Source organism: Chelonoidis abingdonii, chromosome 23 (genome assembly GCF_003597395.2).
Source record: "Chelonoidis abingdonii isolate Lonesome George chromosome 23, CheloAbing_2.0, whole genome shotgun sequence".
NCBI lineage: Eukaryota > Metazoa > Chordata > Testudines > Testudinidae > Chelonoidis > Chelonoidis abingdonii.
The window spans coordinates 20,623,087-20,643,717 of NC_133791.1; the positions used below are offsets into that span (position 1 = coordinate 20,623,087).

At 46.2% G+C, this 20,631-nt stretch overlaps 1 protein-coding gene across 22 annotated transcripts in view; it reads right to left on the reverse strand.

The window, feature by feature from the left end:
- EIF4G3 (eukaryotic translation initiation factor 4 gamma 3) overlaps positions 1–20,631 on the reverse strand; it is a 499,287-nt gene that overhangs the window by 146,084 nt on the left and 332,572 nt on the right. The window lies entirely within an intron of this gene.

Sequence of the window (20,631 nt, forward strand, 5' to 3'; positions counted from 1 at the left end):
AGGGGAAGAAAGTGAAGGCATGCTCTTCTCATCGCTCTGAGCTCTAAGATTTATGTGTAGATGCGTTTCTGATGTGGACCACCGGTCTTGTGCCCTGTGTTCCCCTAGGTGCGCTCCCCACCCAATCAGGGAAGCGTCCTTGATGAGCATGAGCGTTGGGGATCGTTGCGGGAAGGAAACCCCTGTGCAGAGGTTTTCTGGACTTGTCCACCATTGTAGGGAAGTTATAACATTGGGAGGAGGAGTTAGCAGCATCCCTAAGGGATGTCTTCTGGGTTTGAAAGTGGAGTTGAGCCAGCCCTGGAGGCATCTTATACGTAGCCTGGCGTGTTGAACCACGAAGATGGTAGCTGCCATGTGACCGAGGAGCTGTAGGCAGATTCTGGCTTGATTCCTGGGACGAATAGAGAGAGTGCGTATGAGCTGCGTGATAGCGAGGAATCTGTTGTATGGGAGCAAGGCCCTGCTCCGGGTTGAGTCGAGATGGGCTCCGATGAACTCGATCTGTTGCGTGGGTATCGGGGTGGATTTTTGGATGTTTATTTGGAGGCCTAGGCTGTGAAAGAGAGAGATGGCGAAGCGTGTGGCTTGAAGTGTCTCGCCGTAGGAGTCGCCCTTGATGAGACAATCGTCCAGGTAGGGGAAAAGTGTGACCCCGTGATTGCGGAGGTGAGCCACAACCATGGCTAGGGTCTTGGAAAAAACTTTTGGAGCTGTGGAGAGTCCGAAAGGAAGAACTTTGTATTGAAAATGATCTTGATCGATTGTGAATCGTAGGAAGTGTCTGTGAGCTGGATGAATCGATATACGGAAATAAGCATCTTGTAGGTCGAGGGCTGTGAACCAGTCCCCTTGATCCAATGCAGGTATTATTGTGCCCAGTGTGACCATCTTGAATCTTTGTGTCCTCACGAATTTGTTCAGTCAGCATAGGTCTAGTATAGGCCTCCATCCCCCGGTCTTTTTCTGCATTAGAAAGTAATGGGAGTAGAAACCTGTCCCTTGGTGTTGCGTCGGCACAGGTTCCACTGCGCCTAGTTGCAGAAGGTGAGCCACTTATGTGCGAATTGTTCGTGAGAAAGGTCCCTGAAGAGGGACGGGGACAGGGGAAAGGTAGGAGGGTAGGATATAAAAGGGATAGAGTAACCGGTTTGAACTATTTCGAGGACTCAGTGGTCCTCTGTAATCTGCTGCCAGGCATGTTGGAAATAATGGAGGCGGTGGCCAAATGGATAAATAAGCGGTGGAGTCAAGGGGTGGTCATGCAGACCCTCGACCAACGTTTCAAAACTGTTGTTTATTGCCCGGTGGGCGGAAGGTGGTGGCTTGATTTTGATTTTGTCTGTGCTTGGGAGGTCTAGTACGATTCCTAGTTATGTTGTATGGTCTGGGTTGATGGCGATAGTACTGAGGTGTGCGTGGTCTTTGGTATGGTTGGTATCGTTGTCTCCTGGGAAGAGATGGGTGAATGCCCAAGGTGCACAGTGTTGCTCTCAAATCTTTCATGGTGTGGAGGAGTTCATCAGTTTTTTTCGAAAAGAGTTTGTCCTTATCAAAGGGGAGATCCTTCACTTTGGTCTGGAGTTCTTTAGGAATTCCTGACACAGAGAGCCATGAGGATCTGCGCATAACCACAGCAGTTGCAGTGGTACGGGCTGCTGTGTCTGCCGTGTCTAAAGATGCCTCTAGGGCCGTTCTGGAGATCAGTTGTCCCTCAGACAGGATTGATTTGAAATCTGCTCTTCTGTCCTCAGGAATGTAGGAGGCAAATTCGAAAAGTTTATTGTAATTATCAAAATCATAGCTGGCGAGGAGAGCAGAACAGTTTGCAATCCTGAATTGTAGTGTAGAGGATGTATAGACCTTGCGGTCCAGGACATCAAGGCGTCTGAGGTCTTTGTCTTGCGGGGTGGGTCGATATTGTGACTGTTTGGTCCTCTGTGCAACTGCATCCATGACAAGAGAGTTCGGTGGTGGATGAGAAAATAGGAAGTCTGCGTCCTTTGCAGGAATGTAGTATTTATGTTCGGCCTTTTTGCAAGTTGGTACTAGAGAAGCTGAGGTTTGCCAGAGAGTGTCAGCTGGCTCCATGAGTGCTTCATTTATAGGGAGCGCGATTTTCGAGGGCACAGACGGCTGAAGGATTTTAAGGGGCTTGTGTTACGTCTCCTGAACCTCTTCTAAGGGGATATCCTGACTGAGTGCAACCCTCCTAAAAAGTTCTTGAAATTGTTTGCAGTCGTCCATGGTCTGTGGAGATGAAGGAAGGATGGCTTCATCTGAGGCTAGTGGAAAGTTAGGGTTAGGTGAATCAGGATATGGTGTGTAGCTCCCAGGCTTAGGAGGTGGCTCAGGCACCCTGGAAGTGGATGGAGCACGAGACTGAGGCACAGAAGGAGGGTGATTGGTAGGAGGATGTTGCCACGGGTACCACTGAGGCCAAGGCACAGGGTAGGAGAACCCAGGTGCCGCCCACGGGGGGGGTGGGGGGAGAAGTAGGGAAACTGAGGATGCTGAGCTTGAGCCATGACCTGAGGTGGTAAAGGTGCCTGTGGAGGAGAGGCAGGAGGGGAGAACTCCGCTTGCTGCTGTAGCTCAAGGTCACCGTCGGTGAAAGCCGGTTCAGGTGGAGAAAGTGGCGGTTCAAGAAAATAGTCCGCTGTATCTAGGAGCGGAGAGTGAGGCTCAGGTTGCACTAAAAGGTCACTTTGAATGAGAAGCTGTTGCTCCTGCTCCCTAGGTTGAGCTAAGCCTGCTCTCTGCTCTAGCTCATTAGTAGGAGAGAGTGACCGAGTGTATCGCTGTATTGAGCTTAGAGGTGCCCTGCAGGGGGTCTGCCGCTGGTGCGCGGGTAGAAGAGTGGCTGGGTGCCGACGCTCTTCTCGGTGCTGAGGCTGATTGCATTGTCGGCACCGCAGCTATTTTCGCTGCTGAGGCAGAGCGCGCTGGCGGGACCGCGGCCGCTTTTGGCGCTGAAACTGAGCGTGCTGCGAGTACTGCAGTCGTTTTCATTGTCAGTGCCGAACGCACTGCCGGCACCGCAGCTGTTGTCAGTACTGAGGAAGAATGCAGTGCCAGTGGTGTGGCCATTCGTGGCGCCGAGGAGTGAGGTGTTCACGCCACGGTCATTTGTGGCGCTGAGGGGACCGAATCAATAAGTACCTTCCCAGCGCAGGAGGTCGGGTCCCTGCCTCTGTAGTCTGTCAGAGCCATTGTTGAGGCATTAGAGGAGGCTGAGGCAGCTCTCTTTCGTGCTGTCAGCACAGAGGGTAGGGATCTCGCAGGAGACCCTCTACCCTTGTTAGAGTCTCTTCTGTGAGACTGTTGCGCTTCTTGCCTCCGCTCCAGGAAGGGTTAAGCTACGCTCCCCACCGGTTCTGATCTGGCTGGGGAGTGTGTGGGCGCAGGTTCAACCTCTCCTGTCTCTGGCAGCGGCTGCAGGGATTTTTCCATCATGATGATTTTGAGCTGCAGATCCCTGTCATGACGAGCTCTTGACTTCAGCCTCGCACAATGGAGGCACTTCGCGGGGATGTAAGTGTCCCCGAGGCACTTCACACAATGTGAGTGGCCATCTGACCGTGGCATGGAGTCCTGACAGGAGATGCATCATTTGAATCTTGAAGTTCCTGGCATTATGAAGTAGAGATGGCCGAGGAGTGTCTCAAAGGGAGACAAGCCTGAGGGGCTTTTTTTTAAAATTTTTTTAACTAAGTAACTAACTATGTATCTATACTAAAGGAAGGGAAACAACTGGGAAGTAATTAATAATTATTTCTATGTTCTTTGTTACTGTTTCCAGGGAAGGGGCAGTGCTGCCTTCTCGAGTCCCGTCTTCAGTCGAGGACGGTTGAGAAGGGGCACATGCACTGAGGAAGATTCCAACTAGATGGGAGATACCATCTGGGTGCATGCGCCCCAACCAGGCACTGCTACTGAAAATCTCCGATCGACAGTGCCGGGACGCACCATCGCCTAGAGTGGAGCACCCATAGGGACAGCACTCAAAGAAGTTGTTCTAGGATTGCTAATGGATGAGGTGGGAGAGCTGACCTGCTCTGCACATGTGAAAGCAAAGAATCTGGTGTAAAGGCAGAATTGCCTCTGGTAATTGCAGGAAGAGGGGAATAGCTGCAACATCTCAGATCTGAGGAGTGGTTCGGATTCAGAAAAACTTGTTATTTATTTATTTATTTTTCTAACAACACAAGTAATTTTGAGAACTTATAAAAACAGTAATAGCTTTAGTGTCTCTGAGACCCTGGACTATAACCTGCAAAACTGAATTTAATTAGACCCTATAAAAATATAGAGGCTAAGACAGATCTAATCAATCTAAAAGGAGGAATGGAGAGTAATACAAGATGCGAACTTAACAGATATATGATTGGACACTGAATCTGCAACCCCCTCTATAAAATTTACAAAGCTCTACCTATCTTTTCTGGGAACCCAATGATCTTGTAAGCATTTGTATTTGTTTTTCTTGCTTTCTTTTTTTGGAATCCGAGGAGCAGTGGTGAAACCAAATAGTAGAACTCTGTACTGGAAGTGACAAGGGCCCACTGTAAATTTCAAGAACTGTCTGTGAGTCTGGTGGATATCTACGCGCAAGGAAGCATCTTGCATAACAAAAGCTGTAAATCACATGCCATTTTCTAGCAAAAATATGATGGCTGCGAGAATGACCATATGGTCATTGGCTTGCATATGAAGCGGTTGAGATTACAGAGATCTAGAACTGGTCCTCATCCAGGTACCAGTAAATAGGCGGAATAGAATCCTGTGCCTTGAATGGCCATGGGAACAGACTATATTGCTCCCCTCTGCAGGAGGAAGTCCACCTCTAGGGTGAGGATACTGTCGCGAGAGTGGTCTGAGAGGTGGGACTGGGACAGGGGATGTGAATGAGGTAGTGTCATGAACTCAGTTGTATAGCCAAGTTGAATGACATCCAGGACGCACTTGTCCATTGTTATTGCTCTCCAGAATGGTAGAAAAAGTGCGTGATGGCCCCCAAAGGAGGTGGGTTGCAGCATGTAAAAGCACTCAGAAATATTGCTTATATGAAGATTGAGTGTGTGGTATCATAGACTGTGCTGATGAACCAGGTGAACAGGACTGTTGGGTCTTCTGACGTTTATGAGGATGCTCACAGGGTTGCTGATGGAAGAATTGAGGAGCACTGTACTGTTGTGCAGGAGGTGGGCAGTAGAATTTGTGCTTGGATGCTGGTGTAGAAATACCCAGCAATCGAAGAGTGGATCTAGAGTCCCTGAAGTTGTGCAAGGTATCATCAATCTTCTGGTTGAAGAGGTGAGATTTATTGAAAGGGAGGTCCTCAGTTATGTCCTGTATATCCCTGGGGAAACCAGAAGAATGCAACTGGGCACAAAGATATGTCTGCCAAATCTACTGAGTCCTGGAGCATCATCCTGGCAATCAGTTTGCCTTCCTGGAAGTGGTCATAATCCTGCTGAAGAAGTCTCTTCACAAAGTTTGCTAATTGGCCATAATTCAGAGAGTCATATTTTGCTGGTTATGCCAGGTAATTAGATATCTGAAACTGAAGCCTGGCTGAAGAAAAGATCTTATGACCTAGAAGGTCCAATCTCTTACCATCCTTCTCTGTTGGAGTGGAACACAGATGCTGCTGCCTGGCTTGTTCATTAGCAGTCTGAATAACTAGGAAATTGGGTGGGGTGGTAAGAAAACAAACTCAGACCCCTTTGCAGGTACATAGTATCTTTTCTCTGCCCCCTTCAGGGTGGGTGTGCAAGTGGCTGGAGTATGCCAGACAGCGCAGACCAGCTGCAGAATAGCATCCTTGATTGGTAGCATCACTCTGGCAGGTACTGATGCATGCAGAATATCAAGTAACTGATGTTGGCTGTCCTGCACCTCCTCCAGTGGAAGGTGGAGGGCATCACCACACTCCAAAACAGTTGTGGAACTAGCAGTAGTTGTCTGGTGGGGAGGAAGGAATCAATGACATCACCTCATCTGGAGACAACAAGGGGAACCACTCCAGATCCGGTGGTACCACTAAAGTCAGGCTACCCAGTGCATTCTCCAACCCCGGTTCCAATTGTCTACTTGATGAAGGTTGGAGTGGCGAGATGGGGGACTCCTTTCAGGCGGATCAGGAAGATTCCAAAGGCAGATATGGGGGCCAAGACCTCCAGTATGGCCAGCCAGGCAGTTGCTGTGGTGGGCAAGGTAGCAATGGCTCCTGTGTTGAGGAAAAGGAGGATATTACCAGTGTAGCCTTTGGATATTCATGCCAAGAGTACGAGGGAGGTGGACCGTGTGTTCCGTCTGAGTCCTCTGACACCTAGAAATCAGATCCTTGTTTGAACAGGGGAGCCAGCAGAACCGAGCACATCATAGGGGAGCACTCTGGAACACTATCAAAAGGTGGAAAGTCAAAGCAGTGGAAGGGGCTCCCTTAGGAAGTGAATGCACCAGGAAACGTGGAGCCCTCACCTCATCCAGGGCAAACAGTTCAAGAGGTTTGAGTGCAGACTCGAAGCTTCCTGGTGTCAGCGGCATGCCTTCCAGAATTGGAATCTGGCCTGGAACAGCAGACTGCCTCAGAACCGATGATTCCCATGACTACAGTGGTACCAATTCAGAAGGGGTATGCAGCTCAGTAACCAGAACCAGTGGGTCCAGTGTTCTGTGCAACTTCTTCTCGTGCTTGTGACCCTTGGAATGTGCCGCTTCCTCGTGGCTGGAACTCGTAAAGGGTGAAGCGTCCTTCTTGGGTCTTGAGGCAGACTTATTGCCATGCTTATGCACATGCTTTCTTGCCTCATGGTGAGGCCCCAGCATGGGGCTTGTAGCACTGATATCAGTGAAACCAGACTGGAGCTCCATGGTATGAGGCACACTCCTTGACTCCTCAGGCTGATGTACAGGTTCCACAGCCTGGATCTGACTGCAGCATCACAACAACTTCCATGAGGTGATTCTTGAGGCAGAAAGCCCGGCCTTTTCGGGTGCAGGCTGGGAAGGAGAGGCCGATACTGCACCTGGATGCGATTAGGCTTCCCCCAAGCAGTAAAGGCAGAGTTGGTGCTAGTCACTCACTGAGAATGAGTGAGGGCAGGAAGCACAGATCTTGAATCACGGTGTCTTTGCCATAATCCTGTACCCAAGTGTGGGTGCTGGGGGGAGTGGGAAATGGGAAACTGGAAAAACAGCATCCCAAAGTCCTTAAAATGCTAAAAACTACTAACAACACTAAAACAACTACAAAACCCAACAAAATACTAACTATATACAAGAATAAACATTCTTTTTTTCCTGTATTGTAAAAAGTGTGTCATAAGAGATGAGAGAACAGAAGAGGCCCTGACTCGGACCATGCGGCAGTGAGAAGAAACTGAGGGTGTGGAACAAGGACACGTGCACAGACCAACAGACGCTACTACTGTCAAAAGCTCCAGCTCTAGATGCATGGTGCATGCATATAACCCTCAGTTGAATACAGTAGGTACCATCTCTCAAAGAAGAAGAGGAGATTACTCACCTCATGCAGTAATTGACATTCTTCGAGATGAGTGTCCCTGTGGGTGCTCCACTTCAGGTCAAGGTGCTTCCCAGCCCAGGTCCTCAGTTCCTTCTCTACAATGGAGTGCATTATGAATTGAGAAGCAGAGGGGAGGAGAGCAGGTAGTGGAGTACCCACAGAGACACTCATCTCAAAGAACGTCAGTTACTGCACAGGATAAGTAACCTCCTCTTCTTCGAGAGAGATGTCCCTGTGGGTGCTCCACTTCAGGTGACTGAAAAGCAGTATCCCTTAGGATGGCTGGGACTTTGGATGAGGCAAGATGATTGTTCACAAGACTTCTCTACCCAGCCTGGTGTCGGACGCTGAAGTGTGGATAAAAGCGTAGTGATTAGCGAAGGTAAGGTTTGATGACCAGGTAGCTGCCTTGCATATGTCAGACAGTGGGACATTACGGAGAAAGGCCGTGGAGGTGGAGACAGCTCTGGTAGAGTGTGTCCTAATTGATGTAGGAGGTTGTATTTGCCTGAATTGGAAACAAAGGTGTATGCAGTCAGCAATCTATTTGGAAAGTCTCTGTGTAGAGATAGCATTTCCCTGTGAGCGCTGAGTAGTAGAGACAAAAAGTCTGTTTTTTTTTCTAAACGGTTTTGTCCTATCCAGGTGAAAGGATAAAGCTCTGTGAACATCAAGAGTGTGCATTATTGTTTCAAAGGCGTTAGCGTGAGGTTTTGGCAAAAATGTTGGGAGGTGTATAGGTTCATACAGGTGAAAGGAAGAGTGTATCTTAGGTAAAAACTTCGGATGAAAGCAGAGTGTGACCTTATCACAGAAGAACATGGTATATGGAGGGTCTCCCATAAGCGCCCCCATTTCTCTTATCTGTCTGCTAGACGTGATTGCTATGAGGAAGGCGGTCTTCATGGACAGGTGGAGAAGGAAGCAGGTAGCCATCGATTCAAAGGGTTTATCCATCAGGGCTCTGAGGACTAGGTGTAAATCTCAAGGTGAAGCAGGAGGTTTCATGTCTGGGTATAACATCTGGATACCCTTCAGGAACCTTTTGGTGATTAGATGTGCACAGACCGTAACACTGTCTATCTTATGGTAGAAGGCGGTGATTGCCGCGAGGTGGATCTTGAATGAGCCATAGACAGGCCTGATGTTTTAAGGTGTAACAGGTAATCCAGTATCAGTGGGAGTGAAGTAGAAACTGGAGAGGTGTGTTTGTCAGCGAACCAAGATGTGAACCATTTCCATTTATGCAGGTAGGTAGCGTGCATGTTGTGTGTTCTGCTGTGTAGCAAGACAGTGCACCCTTGGTCCAAACACGTTAACTTCGCAACAGAGAACCATTGATCAGCCAGGCCCTCAGGTGGAGATGTTGTATGTCGGGGTGAAACAGTTGTCCCCAGCATTGTGATAGGAGGTTGCTGAGTAAGGGAAGGGGAATGGGTGGCTTGACCGACATGCGCAGGAGGAAGGAGTACCACGGTTGTCTGGGCCATGCTGGGTCTATGAGAATGATGTTGGCTCTGTCTGTTCGTATCTTTTAAATTACTCTGTGCAACAGAGGCATTGGTGGGAACGCATACATGAGAGTTTCGGTTCATGGGAGCATAAAGGCATCTCCCTGTGAGTGTTTCCCCATGCCTGCTCTGGAGCAGAATATCAGGTATTTTTTGTTTGTTGTTATGGCAAATAGACCAGTTGGGGATAACCCCAAGTCTGGAAAATGTTGGAAAGAATGGTGTCGTTGGGTTCCCACTCGTGCTGTATGGGGAACGATTGGGTGAGCTCGTCTGTGGTGGTATTCTGAGAACCTGGCAGGTATGAGGTGCAGATATGGATATTGTGTAGAAGGCACTAGTTCCAAAGTTTTTCCGCCTCTGTGTGATCGGGCTTCCCCCTGTCTGATGACATAAAACATGCATGTGATATTGTCGGTCATGATTCGAATTCAGCGGTTTTGGATGATGGGAAGGAGATAGAGGCAGGCATTGCGTATGGTCCTGAGCTCTAGCAAATTTATGTGAAGCTTGGTTTCCGAAGCGGCCCACAGACCTTGAGTGGTGAGGTGGCCAATGTGTGCTCCCCATACTGTGAGGGATGCATCTGCGGTGATGGTAATTGAAGGGGGATCTTGTCAGAAGGGAATCCTGGTGCAGAGGTTGATGGGAGAGGTCCACCACAGAAGTGAGTCCTTGACTTTCTGGGGCATAGTTAGTAACTTGTTTAGCTTGTGCTTGTTTGGTTTGTATACCATGGCTAGCCAACCCTGAAGGCATCGCATGTACGGGCAAACATTTGCAACTACAAATGTGCAAGCAGCCATATGTCCTAAGAGCTGTAGGGAGTCTTGGACTGTAGTCTGTGGGCTGGCATGTATCTGGGTAATAAGGTTGCCCGTTGTCTGGAATCTGTCCTGGGGGAGAGATGCAAGACCGGTGGTGGAATCGAGGTGGGTGTCGATGAATTCGATTTGTTGGGTAGGTTGTAAGGTAGATTTGGTTTTGTTTATTTGCAGGTCCAAGGTGCAGAAGCAGTGAAGCGTTGCAAGAGTTGTGTGGTTTGCTTCTAACTGAGTGGGAGACTTGAGGAGACAATCGTCCAGGTAAGGAAATATGAGGATTCCTTTTTTCCTGAGATGTGCTATTACAACTGCTAGCACCTTGGAGAAGACACGTGGTGTGGTGGAGAGGCCAAATGGGAAGACACTATATTGGTAGTGTTGCGCTCTCACAGCAAATCTGAGGAAATGTTGATTGGCAGGGTGGATAGAGACATGGAAATATGCATCCTGGAGGTCGAGCGTTGAAAACCAATCTCCTTGCTCTAGCATCGGAATTAGCATTGGAAGAGTAACCATCGGGAATTTCTGTTTCTTAACAAACTTGTTCAAACACAGAAGATCAAGGATAGGGCACCAACTGCTGTTTTTCTTTTCTGTCAAGTAGTAGTGGGAGTAAAAACCTTTCCCTCTGTGTTGAGGGGGTATCACCTCTATCGCTCCAAGATGTATGAGGTGTTGTACCTCCTGAAAGAGCAATTGTTCATAAGAGGGGTCCCTGAAGTGGGACGGGGTGGAAGGGTGGGTGGGAGGTAAGGAGAGGAAGGGGATGAGATAACCCGACCTGATAATTTCCAGGACCTATCTGTCTGTAGCAATGGTTTTCCAGTTGACCAGGAACAGACACAAATGGTGTCCAAAGAAATGGTTGGTTGGAGTTGGCACTGGAGAAGATGAGAGGTTTTCTATATCCTCAACCAAGACTTCAAATTTGTTTATTTGGGTTATCTAAATAGTAACTCTAATGACTAAAAACCACCTAACTAAATTGAGAAACAAACGAACTAGCTAATCTCGAAGAGCACTGCTGAACTCAGTCTCTAGCCAGGAACAACAGAGAAGGAACTGAAGAGCCCGGGCTGTGCCCGTGCTATTCAAACACTGACAGCTTGAGGCAGGCACAGTGTGTGCACAGCCCATAGGGGTACTGCTGTAGAAATCTCCAATTAAAAGCGCTGGGACGTACTTTGACTGAAGTGGAGCACCCACAGGGACATCTCTTGAAGAAGTAGTACTCTTACTGATATATTTTCCTATACAGAGATTGGGAAAACTGGAGGAAAAGGAGGGGAAACTCTGGCGATGAAATAGAGGCAATGGGGGAAGATCTGAACTTCAGGTAGAGGAAAACAGGGGGACAGAGGAGATTAAAGTACTCTGAAGACTTCATCAGAGCAGAGGCCTGCTTACTCCTCCATTAAGACATTAGAAAGGGGAAATAAGTCACCAGATGTCCCACCAAGAAAACGACAATAGGAGGGAGCTGGGTTGTTAGGAACAAGAGTGGCTGCGGTGATGATATCTACAAGGTGGGCTAGATGAATGAGATCTCAGTGGGTTCAGATATTCATCTATACTTCAGAATGTTTATCTGAATCTAGTCTACAGACAGCACTGACATTTTCCCATCATTTGGCCTGATATGAACATTTCCAGTGCAGTGCTGATGCTGATTTTGCACATACTGATAGTCTACAATATATGGGAACAGTTTTCTGCTTTTTTTCTCCAATCCATTTCCCTAAAACCGGCTATATATTTAAAAAATGAACATGGAGAAAATTTTGAAAAATCTTAAGCGGAGGTTTACAAAAACCCACTCCAAACCCACTCTGAACCTGCAGAATCTCTCCAAACTTTGGCTCAAATTTGGCAGTTCTGATTCCCATTCCCAATTATAGCTTTTGCAAGAGAGTCATTGCCACAGCCCTGTGTACTCTGTGACAAATTTGACCTAAATTCTGCAGCAATATCCTGCCTGTATTCTGCAGCATTCCAGTGCATCATACTGAAGATTCCACAGCAGCTTCTGAGAAAGTTAAAAAAGAGGTTCTTACAGAATTAAAATAAAAATAAATAATTCAAGCACTACATTATCCCTTCTGTTACTTAATTTAATATAACATTTAATTTATTTTACACTGATGCCAATGTTTCCATATGCTGCAGAATTTTGTACTGAACTTCATAATTGTATGACCAATGTTGTCAAAGGGAAGAAGATTTGTGCAATTGGGTAGCGGGCACTTTAGACCTTGTGACTCTGAGGAGTTGTGGGAGAGTTTGTGGGATAAGTACAGTAGCTGGATGTGAACATGTTCACTAGTGACATTATTACAATGTTAATAATTATGATATTGAGATGAATGGAGAAATTCACACCTTTCAGAGTTAATGTTTCAGGCTGCCTCCTACTCAGGCAGACATCACTGCATTAGTTTACACTCTGGACTAGTCTACACTTAAAAAGTAGACTGACACAGATACTCAGTCACTCAGGGAAAACCTGAGCGATACAGCTATGCCAACCCAGTCCCTGGTGTAGACATGGTTAGGTCAACAGAAGCATTCTTTATTTCTAGGGGAATTCTGCACCAAAAATTAAAAATTTTAAGCACATTTTAAAAATCTGCACAATTCTGCATATTTTATTTGTCAAAATAACACAATATAATCACATAAGTTTCAATTATTTTGGTAATTTATTTCAAAATCCTTGTCAGCAAGTATGTCTGTAACAATGTAGACAAAAAAAAAAGATTCAGGAATTTTTTTTTTTTTTAAACAAATAGATACCTTACCAGGCATATTAATACAGAACTCTGAGTAACTGTAGCGGAGTGATTATCTGCTCCTGCACTGCCAGGCTTGAAACAGCCCAGGAGAGGGCTTGGCTGGGGCAAGAAGCCTGCGCTGACTGGAGGAAAGTAGGCTCAGCTGGGGCCGTGCCCCAGTGAGGCCCAGCTGGCCCCTATAAAAGGCTGTGAGCCAGAGGCCCAGCACTTTCCCTCTGTAGAGGGAGAAGGGCCTGGCTGCAAGGTGCCAAGAAGGGAACCCAGAGTGGAGCAGGGCTGGGGAAAGGGCTAGGGAGCCAGGAAGCTCTGCCCTAGGAAAGCTCCAGGTTGAAGGCCTGCTAAGGCCGTTTAGGTACTGGGCTGCAGGGGGGAGCCCACGGGTAGGCAGAGGCAGCAGGTCCGAACCTCCTTTGCCTATGATGAGTGGCTTACACTGCAGTCCACCCCAGTAAGCAGGGGGCTAGCTGGGGACTGGCAGCAGCCGAACACTGAGGCAAAGTGGGGATAGTGGGTGGGGGTTCCCCTGGGAGAGGGAGACCCTGAGGCTGTGAGGGGTTACTGCCAGGGTGCAGCAGCCCAGGTAAACAGGGCACTGGGGTCCTGGGAGGGACACGGGGCCATAGGTAAAGCAGATCACCGGCCTGCAGAGGGTGCTCTGGAGCTGGAACGAGCTAATTCCCATAAGTCACCAGCAGGAGGCGCCACAGGGGTGAGTCTGCACCTCTACAGTAATAATTAATTTAAACTACAATACAGAACTGTATTTCCCGCACTCCTCAAAAGCAATACAAAGGCTTGCGGAAGTCAGGGGTATCAGAGGAGCTGAGGGAGAGGGAAGTAATTGCTGAGAAGGACCCTGGGTGTGAACTTGGAGGGTTGATGGGTATAGCTAGGAAAAGTATGGAACAGGCATTTTGGCGGGGCAGGGTGGGAGTGTTAGGGAGCTTCCCCCATGCAGACTGTGGTTGATCCCAAGGCTCTCCCATTCAGTCAGGCACATCTGCCCTTGTCCCCATGTGTCCCTGCACCTCATGTCCCCATGTGTCCCACTCAGCCAGCCCCCATACCCTCATCCCCATGTGTTCCCTGTACCCCCCATGTGTCTCTCTGCCCCCTATTCAGTCATCCTCCTTTTGCCATGTAGTCCTGCACCCCCTCCCTGCATCCCCTCAGCTATCCCCCTCCCCTCATCCCCATGTGTCCCTGTGCCCCCACTCAGCCAACCCCCTTCCCCTGTGTGGCCCTCGCCTTCACTCCCATTCAACCTCTGCCTCAGTGTGTCCTCCTACATTTGCCCTTATGAAGCCCTGTCTGTGACACAGCAGCCCCACGCTTTCTGTCTCCTGAACTGGCCCGACAGGTACTGTGAAGAAGGCACTACAGGCTCTTTCTCTTCCCTAGGGTAGCTGGGGCTGGCTGGTAGCAGATGCTCTGTTTTAGTGCCACAGCGCCCTCTGGTAAGCAAAAGGTGGAACTGCAGCAACTTTCTGACAAGTTATTTTCTGCGCAAAAAAGTAAAAATGTGTGTGGCACATAAATTGTGTGCGCATGCAGTGGCACAGAATTCCCCCAGGAGTATTTATTCCATCGACCTAGCCACCGTTGCCTGGGGAGGTGGAGTTGCTACAGCAACACAAAACCCCTTCTGTCAGTGTAGCATCTAAAATACAGGGTTACAGTGGTATAGCCACAGCACCCTACTTATGCCACTGGAGCCTCCATAGTGTGGACAAGCCACCCCTCTTTCCCTCAGTTCATGTTTAGAAGGTTTTCTTCACAAGCAGGCAATCTAGAAACGTATTTATAAAAAATAATAAAAGCTTGGATTCTGGAGCTCAACTGTAAGGCAACAGTTACCTAGGTCCGCAGCCACAAAATTGCTGAGTTCATTGGGCACTGGCTTTTTAAAATAAATAATAATAAAATAAGGTTATGTTGGGATGTAACTCCTGTTTTCACTAGGGAGTTTGTCCCACTTTCAGGCATCAGTGGCCAGACCTGGTGTATATGGACTAATATGAATTCCTAGGGCAAACAATGCAAGTTGTGATTTGCTTGTACCATAAGAATGCAGTCTTCCAAAAAATTAGTTCAGCCATACAAAAGCTTATTTATCCACAGTGAAATGTGAGCTTTAAAGTCTGACTGAGATTATTTTAATGTTAACACACAGATAGTTGAGTTTATTTCTCTACTTTTTTTTTTTTAAATAAAGGGGAAAAAAACCAAGAACCTTAAATGCAAATCACTCCCAACCCCAATGTTAAAGTTAGATTTTTAAACATAAAAATGTCAGAGAATACAATACATAAGATCCACAGAAGAGACATCAACTCACCTTCATTACACATTGTGACGGGGTGTACTGGGCCCTTTGAGACCCCCTCCAGGAGGCCTCATGGTCCTACTACACCCGCCCCACAAAAGGAGCAGTAAAGGGTGGGCCCTTCAGGCCTGCCAAAAAAGGCTGCAGGGAAGCAGCCAATCAGAGCCCAGCAGATTCAGTTAAAAGGAACTGCAGGGCCTAAACAGGTTAGTTGCTGGCCAGGACCAGAAGGGGAAGGAAGGATTAGAAGACAGAGGAATTCTCCAGGCAAGAAAGACCCTGCTCAACCACAGGACAGAGAACCAAAGAAGGTGATGGGACCAAGTGGGAAGCAGCCCAGGGAAGGCAGCAGCAACTATTAAAGGGAAGCAGAACATGGTTACTGTTTATAGGGATCCTGAGTTGGGACACAATAGTGGATGACCCTGGGTCCCCCCCATCAGCCACTGAGGAAGTGGCCTAAGCCCTGAGGAGGGGATAAGGCTTGTTTAGGGGCCCAAGTGAAGGGCAGGACTTAAAAGAGGACCAGAGAACTGTTAAAGCCAAAGAGACGCCACGGAGAAAGCCCTTGGGGGCAGGGACAGACATAAAGCTAGCCCAGAAAGGGCTGAGAACTGAATCCAGAGGCAGGGCTGCAGATACCAACAAGGGCACAGTGACAGTCCTTTTTTGGACCTTTGTTACCCCAGAAGGGGTTCATTCATTTTAGACTTTGTGTGACTTCGCCAGAAGGCTGAGCCACTGAAGACCCGCCTGACGAGGGCAAAAGACAGGGAGTACCATGAGCAGAGAGAGTGCAGGTTCGCACTCAACTGACAGGAAGCGCTCACAAGAGGTAAGTGTGCCCTGTCTCACACATATAGTATTACTGATTCCCAATTAGGGTATTAAATATATGGTCTAATTTTCCGTTGCTTTAAGGCATACAACCTTACTAAATCAGAATGGTAGTGGTTTACGCCAACTGTGAACTGACGTAAATGAATACAGAAGGTGCAAAGTACCAGAGGCTTGAGTCTATACGGTATGCACAATGGAAGTGACTTAAGTCTGGCCTTCGCAAACTTGCAATGGAACAATGACATTGGTTAACTTTTAACACAGACCTTTTGTTATTTCAATGCAAGTCTGTGTGTGGTCACACTTACTTTGGTATAACAGTGACGTAAATAGGATACTTCTCAAATAACAAGAGTTGTGAATTACAGCCTTTTTAGTTACTTTGGTACAGGTTTGTTTGTAGACCAGCCCTTAAATTTACTGAGAACTAGTTTAGATATGTAACCGTAACATTGCACTATCACTTTTGTCATCCAGTGTGATCATTTCAACTCAATTTTATTTCATGATGATTTAGCCTTTGATTTTTAATGGATATTTTCTCTCTTTACCTATTGCTCTGTTGCACTTTAATAGATTAGCTCTTTAGTACTTTTTCAGGAAGAGATTAAATAAATAAATACCTAACTGCTCTTATATAGCACTTTTCATCAGCATATCTCAAAGTACTGGATTTTCTTTTTTGTACATAATCTGTTATAATTATATAATCTAATCTGTTCTAATGTTGGTCTTTCTTTTTTGTACATAATCTGAGGGTTTATCTACACAGGAATGTTATGGCAGTATAAGCTTAGATTTGAATTTAAACCGATGGTTATACCAGCCCCTCGTGGAAACTCATATTCCAATGGGAGTGCTTTTTTCCCCCAGTTTAGTTCATGTTGCTTAAATCTCCTTCCTAAATTCAACTGAAAAAGCCACTCTTACATTGGACCCAATAAAACTGTCCAAACAGAGGGTTATCCTGGTATAACTAGATTGGTCTAATTGGTAAAACGTTCCTGTTTAGACAAGGCCTGAGACATCATTAATTAGTTTTAATCACTTTCTAGTTACTGGATCAATTCTTTAAATTGTTGAGTTAAAAATGAAATACAGACATTAAAAAATGTTCAGGGGGACAATTCTCAATAATGGCTAGTGTACTGTAGTTTCATGACAAGAACATTGTTTTCAAATTCTGGATGACTCACAAGTGGAAATGAGTTTGACTATCACATTCAACATTTGTCCATAACACAAAACTACCATACACTTTGGTATACTACTTTACAACAAATTGGTCAATGCACAATGGAAGGAAACCTTCAAGACCTTCTGAATAGTGACTCCAATATTGATGAAAGCATCTTTGACTCAATCCCTCAACATCCCATTAAGGATGACCTCACACCACCACCACCACCACCACTTATGGAGGTAAATAAAGCCAAATAGATGAAGAACAATAAGGCATCTGGACCTGACAGTATCCCTGCTGAAATCTTTAAAGGAGGAAGATAAGAACTGGCTTGCCAGCTTCATGCCCTAATCCTCAAGATCTGGCATTTAAAAGAAAACCTAGCTGACCTCAGAGATTCCATTATCATGACCACGACCATTTCCAAAAAAGCAGAAAAATTGGATTGTGGAAACTATCAAGGAATTGCCCTGTTGCCCACCTCCAGAAAAATCCTCGCCAGCATTCTCAACTGGCTGCTCCCTCTTGCCAAGGAAATCCTCCCAGAATCACAATGCAGATTCAGACCATCTCAAGATACCAAGGACATGATCTTTGTTGCGCGTCAACTTCAGGAAAAGTGCCGAGAACATAGCCTTCATTTATCTCATGAAAGTATTTCATTCCATCAATCGTGAGGCTGTGTGGAGAATTCTCCTCAACTTTGGACGCCTGCCAAAATTTGCAATTCTCCAACTTCTCTATTACACAACATGTCCATCATGGATATCAGCAATGGATCAAAAATGGACCCCTTTGTACTGAAGACAGGAATCAAACAAGGCTGTGTCATCGCTCCAACACTCTTCTTCATCTTCCTTGCTGTCATCCTCCTTCTCATTGTTGACAAGCTCAGCTCTGCACTTGATATTCAATAAAGAATGGATGGCAAGCCCTTCAACCTCAATTGCCTTCCATTTAAGACAAAGACTATCACTAAATCACTCACTGAATGACTGTGACCTGTGCACTCACTTGGAAGAAGTTCTTCAAAAAACACTTGACATCTTCTCTGAGGCCTACAATCAAATAGGCCTAACACTCAACACCAAGAAAACTAAAGACCTCCACCAATGGACTCCGAACCATCACAATCCTGCTCCATCAATCAAGATCAAGAATGAGACCTGGATAATGTCAAGCACTTCCATTACCTTGGTAGCCATCTCTCGCAGAAAGCCAACATTGAAAAAGGAGATTCAATATGCCAGTGCAGCTTTCAGACACTTGAGAAAATGTCTTTGGAGATCGTGACTTCAAGAACCAAACCAAGCTTATCATGTAGCAGGCTGTCATTATTCCTGCTCTATACAGTGCCAAAACCTGGTCACATACAATAGACATCTCAAGGCTCTTGAATGATACCATTTATGGGGCCTCCACAAGATGTTCCAAATCAAGTGAGATTATCAATGCACTAACATCAGCATTTTGTCTCAAGCCAAAAACTCCTGCATTGCAGCTATGATTGTCATTACCAAGTCAATTGGGCTGGTGACATTTTTCGAATGCCAGATAATCGACTTCTGAAGCAGGTCATGTTCTCACAACTCAGCCAAGGCCAACAGATATGGGGAGGGAAAAAAAGGCACTTTAAAGACACCTTCAAAGCCAACACGAAGAAGTGCAACATCCACAAACTCATGGGAAACCCAAACTATCAACTGACTAAAATGGAGGACCTGGTGGCAAGCATTCCAGCATTTTGAGACCCAATGGAGAAACGAGAAAGAAGGAAAGAACACACTGCAGCACAACTCAACAATCCAGATCCACCTCTTTCACCAGAAAAAGTCTGCCCCAATTATGACAAGATCTGTGGATCCCAGACTGGTCTTAAGAGTCACGTGCAGATCCACCAGCAATAACTGGCTATCATTTCATGGAAGACAATCATCCACAAACTCTTAAGGGATCACCAATCAGTACTTTCACAGAAAGTCCAAGACTCAGCTCGCAAGTATGATCAGGATTATGGTGCTTTTGCAGAGATGGGAAGTGGGTCCAGATCTGGAGCAGGAGTCATGTTGGGGGTCAGGAATAAGGTGTAGTAAGGAGTGCTTGTGCTATGATTGGCCAATACAAACAAGTATCAGAGGGGTAGCCATGTTACTCTGGATCTGTAAAAGCAGCAAAGAATCCTGTGGCACCTTATAGACTAACGGACGTTTTGGAGCATGAGCTTTCGTGGGTGAATATCCAACTTCTGTAATCATTATGGATTTACCGGACAAGGCAGAAAATAACATAGCAAGCTAGAGATAACAATGTTAGTTCAGTCAGGGAGGATGAGGCCGTTCTAGCAGTTGAGGTGTGAAAACCAAGGGAGGAGAAACGGTTTGTAGTGGGCAACCATTCACAGTCTTGTTAAAATCGAGCATGACAAATTGTAGATGAATTGAAGCTCAGCAGTTTCTCTTTCATTGAAGTTTTTGCGTGCGGATGGCCACCTTAAGGTCTGCTATAGCGTGGCAGGGAGGCAAAATGCCTCTCTACAGGTTTTGTATAATTGCCAAAACATCGATTTGTGCCATTTATCCTTTTCCGTAGAGACTGCAAAAAATGCCAACTCTGCCAACTAAACAACCAGAACACCAATCACAGGTACCAACCACATCAAATGCACGTCCAGCCAATCAATGAATATGCCAGCATATAAGCAATGCTCTGCTATGAAATCGGCCACACTGGACAGTCCTACGGAAAAAATAAGTGGACAACAACAGTATTAAAATGGCAATATACAAAAACCTGTAGGAGAAACTTCAACCTCCCTGGCCACACATATAGAAACCTTAAGTGGCCATCCGCAGCAAAAAACGTCAGACAGACTAGAGTGAAAAGAACTACTGAGACCGTATAGCTGCATTTGGATACCATCAGCTCAAGATATAACAAATGTGATTGGCTTGCCAACTACAAAACCAGTTTCTCCTCCCTTGGTTTTCACACCTCAACTGCTAGAACAGGGCCTCATCCTCCCTGACTGAACTAACATTATCATCTCTACCTTGCTTGCATATATATACACACCTGTCCCTGGAAATTTCCACTACAGGCATCTGATGAAGTGGGTATTTACCCACGAAAGCTCATGCTCCAAAACCTCTGTTACAATACAAACAAGTGTCAGTTTCATGCATATTAAATTTATCCACAACTTTTTAATAAAGGAAGGATGTGGAATCTTTACACATAGAATTGTAATACTCTACACTTATATTTATAGAATATACCTAAACTGAGGAAAAAACAAACATCTAAACTGCGCCTGCCAATAGCAACATTTTCAGGGACATTTTACTTCTTCTGTCAACCAGTGGTCATGCTAGTACCTGGATGTATAGTATCTCTGAAAATTTAAAAGCCAGCTTCTTTTGCCTCCCTGGTTACAATTCTAAATCTTTTGTGGTCAGCTTTTCCTCTTCTAACATGCACTTTTAAAAATCTACTTAGGTACAAAGCTTTTGGGAAGTGCAGACAGAAAACGATAGTGCTTCTCAATTTTCAAGTACCCACTGCTGTCGGCAGAAGCACAGACGCTATGAATTAATGTGGAGAACTGGAATGCCTGGGCTATAT